The sequence below is a fragment of the Drosophila tropicalis genome, unplaced genomic scaffold (genome assembly GCF_018151085.1).
Source record: "Drosophila tropicalis isolate 14030-0801.00 unplaced genomic scaffold, ASM1815108v1 contig_899, whole genome shotgun sequence".
NCBI classification, from domain to species: domain Eukaryota; kingdom Metazoa; phylum Arthropoda; class Insecta; order Diptera; family Drosophilidae; genus Drosophila; species Drosophila tropicalis.
In genome coordinates, this window is record NW_027173397.1 from 1,982 (window position 1) to 19,021 (window position 17,040).

Consider the following 17,040-nt stretch of genomic DNA (forward strand, 5'->3'; position numbering starts at 1 on the left):
TATGATATTGAAATTTTTTTCATATAAATGGGATAATAAATAAATCCCATACGTTATGATATTTTTTCATATGATATGAGATATTTATACAAAATGCATATCCCATATGATATGGAAGTTCCCATATGATATTGAAATTTTTTTCATATAAATGGTATAATAAATAAATCCCATACGTTATGATATTTTTTCATATGATATGAGATATTTATACAAAATGCATATCCCATATGATATTGAAATTTTTTTCATATAAATGGGATAATAAATAAATCCCATACGTTATGATATTTTTTCATATGATATGAGATATTTATACAAAATGCATATCCCATATGATATGGATGTTCCCATATGATAAATGGGCAAAATTAATATTTTTAATAGTGAGTACTTAATTAGTAATTTTTTTCATATAAATGGGATAATAAATAAATCCCATACGTTATGATATTTTTTCATATGATATGAGATATTCATACAATATGCATATCCCATATATGGATGTTCCCAATTTTTTTCAATATAATGAGGAGATAATAAATACGGAAGAATTTGTAATCCACATTTTATTGCATCACTAAAAAGATTACGATTCATTTGGCTACATTATGACGATCACAGTTGAAACCGCCATTTTCGTTCTTTTAAGTTATATACTTATAATAATTTTATTTTCCTTTGTAATAGGGACAGTAGGAATCTCTTAAAATACATATGTTGCGTCACTAAAATGATGATATTCATTACGGTACATTTGGACACATTATGACGATCACAGTTGAAACCGCCATTTTCGTTCTTTTAAGTTATATACTTATAATAATTTTATTTTCCCTTTTTAATAGGGACAGTAGGAATCTCTTAAAATACATATGTTGCGTCACTAAAATGATGACGATTCATTTGGGTACATTATGACGATCACAGTTGAAACCGCCATTTTCGTTCTTTTAAGTTATATACTTATAATAATTATATTTTCCCTTTGTAATAGGGACAGTAGGAATCTCTTAAAATACATATGTTGCGTCACTAAAATGATGACGATTCATTTGGGTACATTATGACGATCACAGTTGGAACCGCCGTTTTCGTTCTTTTAAGTTATATACTTATAATAATTTTATTTTCCCTTTTTAATAGGGACAGTAGGAATCTCTTAAAATACATATGTTGCGTCACTAAAATGATGACGATTCATTTGGGTACATTATGACGATCACAGTTGGAACCGCCGTTTTCGTTCTTTTAAGTTATATACTTATAATAATTTTATTTTCCCTTTTTAATAGGGACAGTAGGAATCTCTTAAAATACATATGTTGCGTCACTAAAATGATGACGATTCATTTGGGTACATTATGACGATCACAGTTGGAACCGCCGTTTTCGTTCTTTTAAGTTATATACTTATAATAATTTTATTTTCCCTTTTTAATAGGGACAGTAGGAATCTCTTAAAATACATATGTTGCGTCACTAAAATGATGACGATTCATTTGGGTACATTATGACGATCACAGTTGGAACCGCCGTTTTCGTTCTTTTAAGTTATATACTTATAATAAATAATAATACTTATTATATGAAATACTCTCCATATAATAAAAATACATCGGCAATTTAAAAATCGAATCATCAAGCAAAGGATAAGCTTCAGTGGATCGCAGTATGGCAGCTGCTCAACCACTTACAACACCTTGCCTGTTACAAAAGTCGTTTACAATTGATTCTAGGCTTTGTCATTGTATTAAATAATGTTTTAATAAGTAACTAGCGCGGCATCAGGTGATCGAAGATCCTCCCAATTTACTATGTTACAAATAACATTGGCATCACATCCATTGTCGTTTATAAAATAAACTTTTAATGGTTTAGAAGCCATACAATGCAAATTGCCCCTTATTTATCATTGCAGTCCAGCACGGATACGACCTTAGAGGCGTTCAGGCATAATCCAACGGACGTAGCGTCATACCACTGTTCGCTCGAACAAGTATTGTGCCATTGGTCCGTACCTGCGGTTCCTCTCGTACTACGCAGGAATGCTGTCGCAACAACGTTTTGTCATTAGTAGGGTAAAACTAACCTGTCTCACGACGGTCTAAACCCAGCTCACGTTCCCTTGCATGGGTGAACAATCCAACGCTTGGTGAATTTTGCTTCACAATGATAGGAAGAGCCGACATCGAAGGATCAAAAAGCGACGTCGCTATGAACGCTTGGCCGCCACAAGCCAGTTATCCCTATGGTAACTTTTCTGACACCTCTTGTTAAAAACTCTTTAAACCAAAAGGATCGATAGGCCGAGCTTTTGCTGTCCCTGTGTGTACTGAACACCGAGATCAAGTCAGCATTTGCCCTTTTGCTCTATGTGTGGTTTCTGTCCGCACTGAGCTGGCCTTGGGACACCTCCGTTATTATTTGAGAGATGTACCGCCCCAGTCAAACTCCCTACCTGGCAATGTCCTTGAATTGGATCATACCTGAGTAATTGGAGTTATACCAAAAATTTCAAATTGAAAATACATAAATGCAATCTCTCATTAAAGAATTTGTTTGCGATTATATAACAAACTCGTGATACTTTGATCAAGAAGCTTGCATCAAAACCCAATACCATAAGATATAATAAATATATCCGTATAATGGCTAGGAAATGATACACGTTCCATTTAATCAAGTAAGTAAGGAAACAATAAGAGTAGTGGTATTTCATTGGCGATATCAAACACAAGGAATAATATCTCCCACTTATTCTACACCTCTTATGTCTCCTTACACTGCCAGATTAGAGTCAAGCTCAAAAGGGTCTTCTTTCCCCGCTAATTATTCCAAGCCCGTTCCCTTGGCTGTGGTTTCGCTAGATAGTAGATAGGGACAGTAGGAATCTCGTTAATCCATTCATGCGCGTCACTAATTAGATGACGAGGCATTTGGCTTTTTTTTTTTTTTTTTTTTTTTTTTTGATCGCTAAGGAAGGAAATCTTCTAAAGATACGAGCAAACCTTTATGGAAAAATCTCGCATGCACGATTCACTGTGTCATCAGAACAATTAAGTTCTACAGTGCCTACGTACTAAAACCACCTCAATTCTATAGATGTGCGATGTTTGTACCTTTTTAGGTGTTATGCCAAGGTAGCAGGCAAAAATATAAGAAGCTAGAGTATGATACGCCTAGCTCTCGTATACCCAGCACAATACATGAAGTATTTGAATGACGTCACTCCGCCGTTCACTGCTCTGACGCTAATGATTTTGCTATCATTAGCGGTGAGGAGGTCCTTTGCTATCAATCGTTTGACCGACTGACCGCTCCAGACTCCTCTCCAGTTGAGTGTGACGGAGTGAAACTCGATGTCACCTGTCGCTCCGAAAGATCGCCGCAGTTGTGATCTTATGTCAGCTCTGTCGTACCTTTCAACCTTACGCTGATGCGCTTGGTCTAAGGAATGTCCGTCTGTCACCACCTGGATGTCAATCACATAAATGTGATTCTGTCGGATTCCCACCAGGTCCGGTTTATTTAACCCCGAGTCGCAATGCAGACTTGGTTCGACATGGACAACGCAGCCTCTGCCTTCAAGCCCCCGCTTGACGGCATTTACTACGCTGTTGTGTCTAGCTACCCGCCTCCCATGCGTACGATAGCATTTTTGCAAGATGTGGTTTGTTGTCTCGGGAGCATCACATCCTGCACGACACCGTCTCTCCAATTCGTGCCTTCCCCTCGTCGTACGAGACTTAGAGGGTAGGGCATTTATCCGCAATTTGACACCGTGTAAATATTCCTTTCCTGTTAGCAAGCGCGTGGGCTGACTCACCCATCCATGTTGCGGGCCATAGTGACCCGCTTCACGGAGACCGCAACCATCAACAGACATGTACAACCTGTTTGCAAAATACGAGTCAATCTCTGGACGCGAAACCAGCTGCACATTTTCCGCCTTTAATCTATCTCGAGCCCTTTGCATTTCGCCGTCAATGAAAGAGCTAGCTACCTCGGATTGTTCGAGGTGGGGCCATTTTATATTGCTCAATCGCTTCAGACGCAGCATCGGCGCTATCCATCTAACTGACGGAATCCCGAGACCCCCACAAGTGTGGGGGGCGTGAAAGAAAGCAACTGGTACATCCAGCGGGAGGTCTAACCACCTCCTCACGAATTGCCGTACCAATCTGTCACATTTTCTTAAGACGCCTATCATCACACTCCCAAGTGTTAGTTGGTGATAGAGTTGTGGGATAAGGACAGTCTTAAGTGCAAACAACTTCTGTTGTGGTTTCAGGGGGGGCTCTCGATAATCTTAATAGCTTCGGACCGAGGTCGTCTGCTGGACTATATCGAGCCCGCCCATCCGCAGTGAACCGGATTCCTAAATACTTCCACTCTTCAGTACGCTTCAATGAAGGACACTCGCGCTCACCTACACGAAAGCTCCGTCGTTCAACGACAGTACACTTTTGCTTGGCTTGCCCCTTTATACTGATAGTGAAACACTTGTCAGAATTCAGGGTGAGTCCCACGGAGGCCAAAAAGCCTACCGTGGTGTCCAACAATTTCTGAAGCCCCATCGGAGTTTCCGCAAATAGCACCAGATCATCTGCGAACGCTGCCGCGCTTGTCATGGTATTTCCGACTTTGGCACCAATCTCTTTGGGGTAAGACCTAAGTAACCTGTCAATGACAAGATTAAATAGCAAGGGAGATAGAGGATCGCCCTGCTTGACGCCTCTCGCTGGTATGAAAACCTCTGATCTCCATCCTGCCCCATTGAGGGAGGTACCGCCGCCCTTATACTGTTCTTCTATGAAGCTGACAAAATTTGCTGGAGCACCATAGGCCTGTAAGGTGTTGATAATGGCCCGGTGTGATACTGAGTCAAAAGCCTTGCTGACATCCACCGCCGCAAGGTAACATGACTTCCACCTTAAATGATGCTCCCGCAAAATAAGATCAACCATCGTCGCATTATCAGCGCACCCATCGGTAGGTAGGAAACCGCGCTGCCTTGGATCCCAATTGACTTTAGAAGCCAGCCGAGAAGCCAGAACAGCGTTTAATTGCCTGACCAAAACCGAGGGGACTGTTATTGGACGATAGTCTTGCGGTCGATTTGCCGTCACAGTCTTCGGGATAAAGATAGTTCTGGCCAGCCGGGTAGAGTATGGTATTTTGCCGCACCAGAGAATTAGGTTCATTATGCGTAGCATAATGCCCGACGGTACACTTCTGAATGTTCGTGGAGTGATACCATCAGGACCCGGAGCACTTGACAACTTTAATTTATTTTCCCTCAGGTCACGTGGCGTAATTGCTGACCAAACTGTCTCAAGCGAATGTTCCATATGGAACCTCGTGTTATCGCAAGAGCATGTGCTGGGATTTGTCATTATTTGTCTCCAATAGGGCTCCATAATTTCTTGGTTTGGCATAACCGACTCATCTGTTCCATCAAGCAAGGATCTAATGCATCTCCCAGTGTTCTTATCCCAACGACGCTGAACCTGTGCGTATTCTTGTTGTCTTAACTGTCTCCTATTACGAGGTCTCCGAGGAGGTCTCGCACTGATGGTGTGTGGTTCATTTGGTGGTGGAAATATATCAAGGAGATAGTTGGATAAGCATTGGAGAGTGGTTTCCTTCCCTACGGTCTGCGCACTATCTACGATAGATTGCAAGACCTGGGCTCTCCACCGGGGATTACATTCTACGGGGCTATAGCCCCGCAGTATCCGCATGATTTCCCAGTTCGACTGTTCTTCTGATGGATTGATTGGTTGCGCTTCCGACGATGATACTTGGTGGTGTCGCTCGATTAAACTAGGGCGACGCTGTGAGGTATTTGAGTCCAACGCTTCTGGGGTGTGAGTAGATTGCCCTCTTATCTGCTCCAATTTTTCCTTATATTCACCCCTCTTCCGAAAACACTTGATTGCTTCGGAGCTACGGTGAGTAAATACTTCCGCTAGCTTTTTATTAGGAAATCTCAAATTACCACTTGCTTCGAGCTCCACCTCCTTTCTCGCCATCATCCACGCTTCTTCCTCACTCCATCGGAGTTTTACATCTTCACGTTGACGTTGTGTATCTAATTCGTCTCTGTGTTGATGTGACATGTGAACTCCGAGCCCTCTTCTGCTACTAAAGAGGCGCCCACATACTGTACAGGGAATCTCGCTAGCGAGGTTAACCACTGCTATAGCCTCTCTCGGTTGGTCCCCAGGACTAGTTGTCACTGAAGTTGTTGTGTTATAATTTATCCGAGGCACAGTATTTCGAGATTCACCAACTTGTTCTTGGCTCAAGGGGCTGGTAACCCCAAGAGTTGCTCCGCCGCTCGAATTAGCTACCGATAGAAACCTAGAATCTAGGAATTTATCAGCACCCAGGAAGCACCACGAGGAGGTTTCGAGTCGACTTGATCTGACTAACGACTTATGAATTACAGTGTTTAAAACACCCCTTCTGCGCTTATCAGACCCTGCTTCCCTTAAGAGAGTCATAGTTACTCCCGCCGTTGACCCGCGCTTACTTGAATTTCTTCACTTTGACATTCAGAGCACTGGGCAGAAATCACATTGTGTCAACACCCGCTAGGGCCATCACAATGCTTTGTTTTAATTAGACAGTCGGATTCCCCAAGTCCGTGCCAGTTCTGAATTGATTGTTAATTGATAATCGTTATAATTTAAAAGAACTAATTAAAATTAATTAGTATTCTTAAAAATTTTAGCAAGAAAGTTCCACAATTGGCTACGTAACTAACTATCCGGGGAACAAATAACTATCATAAATGATAGAAACTCTATTTACCCAGAACGAGCACATAAACCATGTTATTGTTTCCCAATCAAGCCCGACTATCTCAATCTTCAGAGCCAATCCTTATCCCGAAGTTACGGATCTAATTTGCCGACTTCCCTTACCTACATTATTCTATCGACTAGAGACTCTTCACCTTGGAGACCAGCTGCGGATATTGGTACGGCCTGTTGAGAAGTTTGCGTATCCCCACCATAAATTTTCAAGGTCCGAGGAGAAAATATCGACACAACAGTATATGTCATGCTCTTCTAGCCCATCTACCATATCTCTCTGCGAAAGACTTCCATGGTAGTACGGCTATAAAACAGAAAAGAAAACTCTTCCGATACCTCTCGACGGCTTCTTTATGGTCGTTCCTGTTGCCAGGATGAGCACGAGGCCCATATTTAATAACAAACGGATACTCAACAGGTTACGGAATTGGAACCGTATTCCCTTTCGTTCAAAATTATTCAAGTGTTTTACTTTAGATTAATTTATTTGACATATTTAAAACTTGAAAATTTTCGGCTTTCGCCTTGAACTTAGGACCGACTAACTCGTGATCAACCACTGTTCACACGAAACCCTTCTCCACTTCAGTCCTCCAAGGTCTCATTCGATTATTTGCTACTACCACCAAGATCTGTACCAATGGCGGCTCCATGCAGGCTTACGCCAAACACTTCTAAGCACACCATTGTACCTTCCTACTCACTAAAGTTTCAAAATTTATATTATAAATAATATAAATCATCTACTTTAGCGGTAATGTATAGGTATACAACTTAAGCGCCATCCATTTTAAGGGCTAGTTGCTTCGGCAGGTGAGTTGTTACACACTCCTTAGCGGATTTCGACTTCCATGATCACCGTCCTGCTGTTTTAAGCAACCAACGCCTTTCATGGTTTCTGTATGAGTTGTTAATTTGGGCACCGTAACATTACGTTTGGTTCATCCCACAGCGCCAGTTCTGCTTACCAAAAGTGGCCCACTGGGCACAATATATCATAACCTTAAACTTCATATCAAGAAAGTTAAGGTTCTTACCCATTTAAAGTTTGAGAATAGGTTAAGATCGTTTCGACCCTAAGGCCTCTAATCATTCGCTTTACCAGATAAGATTATTTTATATAACATTTAAATGCACCAGCTATCCTGAGGGAAACTTCGGAAGGAACCAGCTACTAGATGGTTCGATTGGTCTTTCGCCCCTATACTCAATTCTGACAATCGATTTGCACGTCAGAACTGTTTCGGTCTTCCATCAGGGTTTCCCCTGACTTCAACCTGATCAAGTATAGTTCACCATCTTTCGGGTCACAGCATATATGCTCAAGGTACGTTCCAGTTAGAGGTATAAATAATATAAATATCATTATACATAACTATATAGAACGCCCCGGGATTGTGTTAATTAACTATAAATAGTTAAAAAACTAATCCCATTATTAGTCAAGTTAATTATGCTATTAGGTTTATATCCCAATAACTTGCACATATGTTAGACTCCTTGGTCCGTGTTTCAAGACGGGTCCCGAAGGTATCCTGAATCTTTCGCATTGTTAATCATACAAGTGCATATAATAAACACAGAAAATCAATGATAATCATGCTATTATATAATTCCGAAAAATTAACGCACTGTATTCATATAAATCTATCAACACTTTATCAAATTAATGACATTTATTCTATGTTAAAATGCAAGCAAAATAATTTAAATAAACTATAAGTCATATTTTATGATAAATTTGGTTCATGTTAATAGATTACAATGTCCTTATATGGAAAAAATGCACACTATTATTATAATATTATTGAAATATTACAACTCTAATGATGAATTTTCCATAATGGATATTCAGGTTCATCGGGCTTAACCTCTAAGCAGTTTCACGTACTATTTAACTCTCTATTCAGAGTTCTTTTCAACTTTCCCTCACGGTACTTGTTTACTATCGGTCTCATGGTTATATTTAGTTTTAGATGGAGTTTACCACCCACTTAGTGCTGCACTATCAAGCAACACGACTCTTTGGAAACACCATCTAGTAATCATTAACGTTATACGGGCCTGGCACCCTCTATGGGTAAATGGCCTCATTTAAGAAGGACTTAAATCGTTAATTTCTCATACTAGAATATTGATGCTCCATACACTGCATCTCACATTTGCCATAAAGACAAAGTGACTTAGTGCTGAACTATTTTCTTTTCGCTCGCCGCTACTAAGAAAATCCTTGTTAGTTTCTTTTCCTCCCCTAATTAATATGCTTAAATTCAGGGGGTAGTCCCATATGAGTTGAGGTTGTATATACACACAAATATATTATTAAATATATTAAAACCATTGTAAATTTCTAATTTAAGTGAAGAATAATATTATGACAATTGTTTTTCATTTCATATCATTAATAAGAGGCAATTCTAGATTAAAATTTTATATTTTTTATGCTAAACATTCCTCAGTATCATTTGATTTGAAAAAGAAAATTATACATCTTCATTTTTCTCATACATATGAGAGCCAATGTGTTTCAATTATTATTAATATTATGAATATACATATATATATATATCCAATAATATACCATATGCTTTAATATTTCGTAAAATACTAAAACAACTTATTTAGCATAGTCTTACAACCCTCAACCATATGTAGTCCAAGCAGCACTCTAAAATTAATTAAAGTACCATAACAGCATGGACTGCGATATGCGTTCAAAATGTCGATGTTCATGTGTCCTGCAGTTCACACGATGACGCACAGTTTGCTGCGTTCTTCATCGACCCATGAGCCGAGTGATCCACCGCTTAGAGTGATTAATAAATTGTTTGTTTATTTCATTACGTCAATAATATTTTTATTGAAAGAAATTAAAAATACACCATTTTACTGGCATATATCAATTCCTTCAATAAAATCTTAACCCAAACGAATGCTGCGAAATGTCTTAGTTAACATAAATGATTGAATACTGGACTTGATAATTTATAAAAGATGATAAATTTTGTAAGCGATCAAATTATGTAAAACGTTAACCTTAAATGCAGGTACAACATTGTACATTTGGGATGTTGCTTTAACCATTGAATGCCCAAACCAATAATGGCCAATACAATACGCAACGCCTGTATATTATGGTACATATACACGCAAATAAATAAGATATACAAAAATCATTTTCAATCTCCGATCGGAATACATAATTTTTATTTATGGCTGGCAAAACACCATAATTTAAAGAGTTTTAGCATATTTTGCTACCGTCCGTCAATTGTTGTTTAATTTTATACTCTTTTTTTTTATCCTTGGGTAAATAGGATAGAATTTAGTTCTTATGCTCTCATCTTTAATTTCATTTTCATCTTATATATCTTATAATAATTTGGAATTTATTTATTTTAATAACGGTTGGAAAATACAATAATGATCCTTCCGCAGGTTCACCTACGGAAACCTTGTTACGACTTTTACTTCCTCTAAATAATCAAGTTCGGTCAACTTTTGCGAAACAACCGTAACACGCAAGGCGTCACAGTGATCACGTCCGGAGACCTCACTAAATAATTCAATCGGTAGTAGCGACGGGCGGTGTGCACAAAGGGCAGGGACGTAATCAATGCGAGTTAATGACTCACACTTACTAGGAATTCCAAGTTCATGTGAACAGTTTCAGTTCACAATCCCAAGCATGAAAGTGGTTCAGCGGTTTACCCGGACCTCTCGGTCTAGGAAATACACGTTGATACTTTCATTGTAGCGCGCGTGCAGCCCAGGACATCTAAGGGCATCACAGACCTGTTATTGCTCAATCTCATTATTGCTAGACGCAATTTGTCCATTTAAGAAGCTAGTGTCCTTATAATGGGACAAACCAACAGGTACGGCTCCACTTATATAAACACATTCAAACACAATAAACATTTTACTGCTACCATGAATGAAGGCAATATAAGCTTCAACACCATAATCCTGAAGATATCTATTTAATATATTTGAGTCTCGTTCGTTATCGGAATTAACCAGACAAATCACTCCACGAACTAAGAACGGCCATGCACCACCACCCATAGATTCGAGAAAGAGCTATCAATCTGTCTTACACACTTATGTTCGGACCTGGTAAGTTTTCCCGTGTTGAGTCAAATTAAGCCGCAGGCTCCACTCCTGGTGGTGCCCTTCCGTCAATTCCTTTAAGTTTCAGCTTTGCAACCATACTTCCCCCGGAGCCCAAAAGCTTTGGTTTCCCGGGAAGCGACTGAGAGAGCCATAAAAGTAGCTACACCCAATTGCTAGCTGGCATCGTTTATGGTTAGAACTAGGGCGGTATCTGATCGCCTTCGAACCTCTAACTTTCGTTCTTGATTAATGAAAACATCTTTGGCAAATGCTTTCGCTTAAGTTAGTCTTACGACGGTCCAAGAATTTCACCTCTCGCGTCGTAATACTAATGCCCCCAAACTGCTTCTATTAATCATTACCTCTTGATCTGAAAACCAATGAAAGCAGAACAGAGGTCTTATTTCATTATCCCATGCACAGAATATTCAGGCATTTGAAGCCTGCTTTAAGCACTCTAATTTGTTCAAAGTAATTGTACCGGCCCACAAAAACACTCGATGAAGAGCACTAATGTAGGTTTTTAAATAGGAGGAATATATAAAAAAGTACAAGTACTTAATTACATATAAGAACTCCACCGATAATACGCTTACATACATAAAGGTATAGTACTAACTACAAATGTATGTTGTACTACCCGTATGAAGCACAAGTTCAACTACGAACGTTTTAACCGCAACAACTTTAATATACGCTATTGGAGCTGGAATTACCGCGGCTGCTGGCACCAGACTTGCCCTCCAATTGGTCCTTGTTAAAGGATTTAAAGTGTACTCATTCCAATTACAGGGCCTCGGATATGAGTCCTGTATTGTTATTTTTCGTCACTACCTCCCCGAGCTGGGAGTGGGTAATTTACGCGCCTGCTGCCTTCCTTAGATGTGGTAGCCGTTTCTCAGGCTCCCTCTCCGGAACCGAACCCTGATTCCCCGTTACCCGTTGCAACCATGGTAGTCCTAGATACTACCATCAAAAGTTGATAGGGCAGACATTTGAAAGATCTGTCGTCGGTACAAGACCATACGATCTGCATGTTATCTAGAGTTCAACCAATATAACGATCAATTGATCGCTTGGTTTTAGTCTAATAAAAGCACACGTCCCAAAAGGTCCGTGTTTTAATTGCATGTATTAGCTCTAGAATTACCACAGTTATCCAAGTAACTGTTAACGATCTAAGGAACCATAACTGATATAATGAGCCTTTTGCGGTTTCACTTTTAATTCGTGTGTACTTAGACATGCATGGCTTAATCTTTGAGACAAGCATATAACTACTGGCAGGATCAACCAGAATAATGTTATTATTTAATGTGTTGTTAAAAACATGAATATATGAATTTAGACAAACGCATATTTTAAAATATTTAAAGATACTTGACAATATTATATATTTTTCAATAAAATAAAATATATTATTTGTGGTAACATTTTACGAATACGGCCAAAATTTAATAGCGTTCATTTTCGTTTTTCATTAATTGTATAAATTTTCAATAATAATGATCAAAAATATCTTTATTTTTACACTTACAAAATATATAATCACATTTGCTTTAATTTTGTTTATTTTCAAATAAAATAAACATTTGTATTTTGATATTAAATTTAAAATTTAAATAGAAATTGATATTTAATGTGTGATTTTATATATTAAGTAAAACCATCACTCAAATTTAATGTGACGAATGTTTTTTAATTATAAGGAAAAGTTAATTCAATAAAAATGACTTGATTTTAATAAAAAAAAAATAATAATTTTGCTCTATATAAAAGATCAATTAGTTAATTTGCGAACATAACAAGATTTATGACGCAATTCTCATATTTACCTTTTTATATAAAAAGGTTAAAGATTATGAACAATTAAACTAAGAACTAATTTAATGCTCATAATCTTTATTTTGTATTAACGATAAATCCAAATATAACCAGTGAATAAACTTCAGCAGAGAGAACGCTCCTAAGACCGTTTCATCATACACCTTGGAATACCTTGGTAGGCTTTTTCATTATCTTTTTATTTGATATATTAAATTTGAAGTAGAGCATAACCTTCAATTAGTCTGAACAACCACTGTTCATCATGAGTAGGTTTTGTGACACGCTTTCTCGAAATCGCCCATTTATGTTTGAAGGTACCACTCAACAATAATTTTTCATATGTATTTTTATAAATACCATTAAACTTCATTATAATATATAAATAAATTGACATTGCCGATTATAAATGCATAAGACATATGTATTTGAGAACTGTACCGATATTACATATGACTGACCATGCTCGACATCACACCACCTAAGTAGGTTTTGTGCCACGCTTTCTCGAAATCGCCCATTTATGTTTGAAGGTACCACTCAACAATAATTTTTCATATGTATTTTTATAAATACCATTAAACTTCATTATAATATATAAATAAATTGACATTGCCGATTATAAATGCATAAGACATATGTATTTGAGAACTGTACCGATATTACATATGACTGACCATGCTCGACATCACACCACCTAAGTAGGTTTTGTGCCACGCTTTCTCGAAATCGCCCATTTATGTTTGAAGGTACCACTCAACAATAATTTTTCATATGTATTTTTATAAATACCATTAAACTTCATTATAATATATAAATAAATTGACATTGCCGATTATAAATGCATAAGACATATGTATTTGAGAACTGTACCGATATTACATATGACTGACCATGCTCGACATCACACCACCTAAGTAGGTTTTGTGCCACGCTTTCTCGAAATCGCCCATTTATGTTTGAAGGTACCACTCAACAATAATTTTTCATATGTATTTTTATAAATACCATTAAACTTCATTATAATATATAAATAAATTGACATTGCCGATTATAAATGCATAAGACATATGTATTTGAGAACTGTACCGATATTACATATGACTGACCATGCTCGACATCACACCACCTAAGTAGGTTTTGTGCCACGCTTTCTCGAAATCGCCCATTTATGTTTGAAGGTACCACTCAACAATAATTTTTCATATGTATTTTTATAAATACCATTAAACTTCATTATAATATATAAATAAATTGACATTGCCGATTATAAATGCATAAGACATATGTATTTGAGAACTGTACCGATATTACATATGACTGACCATGCTCGACATCACACCACCTAAGTAGGTTTTGTGCCACGCTTTCTCGAAATCGCCCATTTATGTTTGAAGGTACCACTCAACAATAATTTTTCATATGTATTTTTATAAATACCATTAAACTTCAATATAATATATAAATAAACTGACATTGCCGATTATAAATGCATAAGACATATGTATTTGAGAACTGTACCGATATTACATATGACTGACCATGCTCGACATCACACCACCTAAGTAGGTTTTGTGCCACGCTTTCTCGAAATCGCCCATTTATGTTTGAAGGTACCACTCAACAATAATTTTTCATATGTATTTTTATAAATACCATTAAACTTCATTATAATATATAAATAAATTGACATTGCCGATTATAAATGCATAAGACATATGTATTTGAGAACTGTACCGATATTACATATGACTGACCATGCTCGACATCACACCACCTAAGTAGGTTTTGTGCCACGCATTCTCGAAATCGCCCATTTATGTGTGAAGGTACCGCTCAATAATAAATTAACATTTTTTTTTATAAATATGTTTTTATACGATATGCATATCCCATATGATATGGATGATCCCATATGATAAATGAGCAAAATTTATATTTTTAATATTGAGTAAAATTTTTTTTCATATAAATGGGATAATAAATAAGCCCCATACGTTATGATATTTTTTTCATATGATATGAGATATTTATACGATATGCATATCCCATATGATATGGATGTTCCCATATGATAAATGGGCAAAATAAATATTTTCAATACTGAGTAAAATTTTTTTTCATATAAATGGGATAATAAATAAATCCCATACGTTATGATATTTTTTCATATGATATGAGATGTTCATACGATATGCATATCCCATATGATATGGATGTTCCCATATGATAAATGGGCAAAATTTATATTTTTAATATTAAGTAAAATTTTTTTTCATATAAATGGGATAATAAATAAATCCCATACGTTATGATATTTTTTCATATGATATGAGATATTTATACAAAATGCATATCCCATATGATATGGAAGTTCCCATATGATATTGAAATTTTTTTCATATAAATGAGATAATAAATAAATCCCATACGTTATGATATTTTTTCATATGATATGAGATATTTATACAAAATGCATATCCCATATGATATGGATGTTCCCATATGATATTGAAATTTTTTTCAAATAAATGGGATAATAAATAAATCCCATACGTTATGATATTTTTTCATATGATATGAGATGTTCATACGATATGCATTTCCCATATGATATGGATGTTCCCATATGATAAGTGGGCATAATTTATATTTTTAATATTGAGTAAAATTTTTTTTCATATAAATGGTATAATAAATAAATCCCATACGTTATGATATTTTTTCATATGATATGAGATATTTATACAAAATGCATATCCCATATGATATTGAAATTTTTTTCATATAAATGGGATAATAAATAAATCCCATACGTTATGATATTTTTTCATATGATATGAGATATTTATACAAAATGCATATCCCATATGATATGGATGTTCCCATATGATATTGAAATTTTTTTCATATAAATGGGATAATAAATAAGCCCCATACGTTATGATATTTTTTTCATATGATATGAGATATTTATACGATATGCATATCCCATATGATATGGATGTTCCCATATGATAAATGGGCAAAATAAATATTTTCAATATTGAGTAAAATTTTTTTTCATATAAATGGGATAATAAATAAATCCCATACGTTATGATATTTTTTCATATGATATGAAATGTTCATACGATATGCATATCCCATATGATATGGATGTTCCCATATGATAAATGGGCAAAATTTATATTTTTAATATTAAGTAAAATTTTTTTTCATATAAATGGGATAATAAATAAATCCCATACGTTATGATATTTTTTCATATGATATGAGATATTTATACAAAATGCATATCCCATATGATATGGAAGTTCCCATATGATATTGAAATTTTTTTCATATAAATGAGATAATAAATAAATCCCATACGTTATGATATTTTTTCATATGATATGAGATATTTATACAAAATGCATATCCCATATGATATGGATGTTCCCATATGATATTGAAATTTTTTTCATATAAATGGGATAATAAATAAATCCCATACGTTATGATATTTTTTCATATGATATGAGATGTTCATACGATATGCATTTCCCATATGATATGGATGTTCCCATATGATAAGTGGGCATAATTTATATTTTTAATATTGAGTAAAATTTTTTTTCATATAAATGGTATAATAAATAAATCCCATACGTTATGATATTTTTTCATATGATATGAGATATTTATACAAAATGCATATCCCATATGATATTGAAATTTTTTTCATATAAATGGGATAATAAATAAATCCCATACGTTATGATATTTTTTCATATGATATGAGATATTTATACAAAATGCATATCCCATATGATATTGAAATTTTTTTCATATAAATGGGATAATAAATAAATCCCATACGTTATGATATTTTTTTCATATGATATGAGATATTTATACAAAATGCATATCCCATATGATATTGAAATTTTTTTCATATAAATGGGATAATAAATAAATCCCATACGTTATGATATTTTTTTCATATGATATGAGATATTTATACAAAATGCATATCCCATATGATATGGATGTTCCCATATGATAAATGGGCAATTAATATTTTTTATATATTTTTTATTTGTTAATTTTTTTCATATAAATGGGATAATAAATAAATCCCATACGTTATGATATTTTTTTCATATGATATGAGATATTTATACAAAATGCATATCCCATATGATATTGAAATTTTTTTCATATAAATGGGATAATAAATAAATCCCATACGTTATGATATTTTTTCATATGATATGAGATATTTATA

The 17,040-nt window shown here is 35.5% G+C and overlaps 2 non-coding genes and 1 pseudogene across 2 annotated transcripts; all 3 read right to left on the reverse strand.

Annotated features, from left to right (window-relative positions):
- Nucleotides 1-1,633: 1,633 nt before the first annotated feature.
- On the reverse strand, nucleotides 1,634-9,128 carry LOC137586077 (large subunit ribosomal RNA; annotated as a pseudogene).
- A 335-nt stretch (nucleotides 9,129-9,463) lies between these two features.
- Nucleotides 9,464-9,642, reverse strand: LOC137586074 (5.8S ribosomal RNA). The gene has a single exon (XR_011033681.1). It is a non-coding gene; the product is annotated as a 5.8S ribosomal RNA (ribosomal RNA).
- Nucleotides 9,643-10,248: 606 nt separating this feature from the next.
- LOC137586081 (small subunit ribosomal RNA) lies at nucleotides 10,249-12,243 on the reverse strand. Its single transcript, XR_011033686.1, has one exon. It is a non-coding gene; the product is annotated as a small subunit ribosomal RNA (ribosomal RNA).
- Between the last annotated feature and the right edge of the window lie 4,797 nt (nucleotides 12,244-17,040).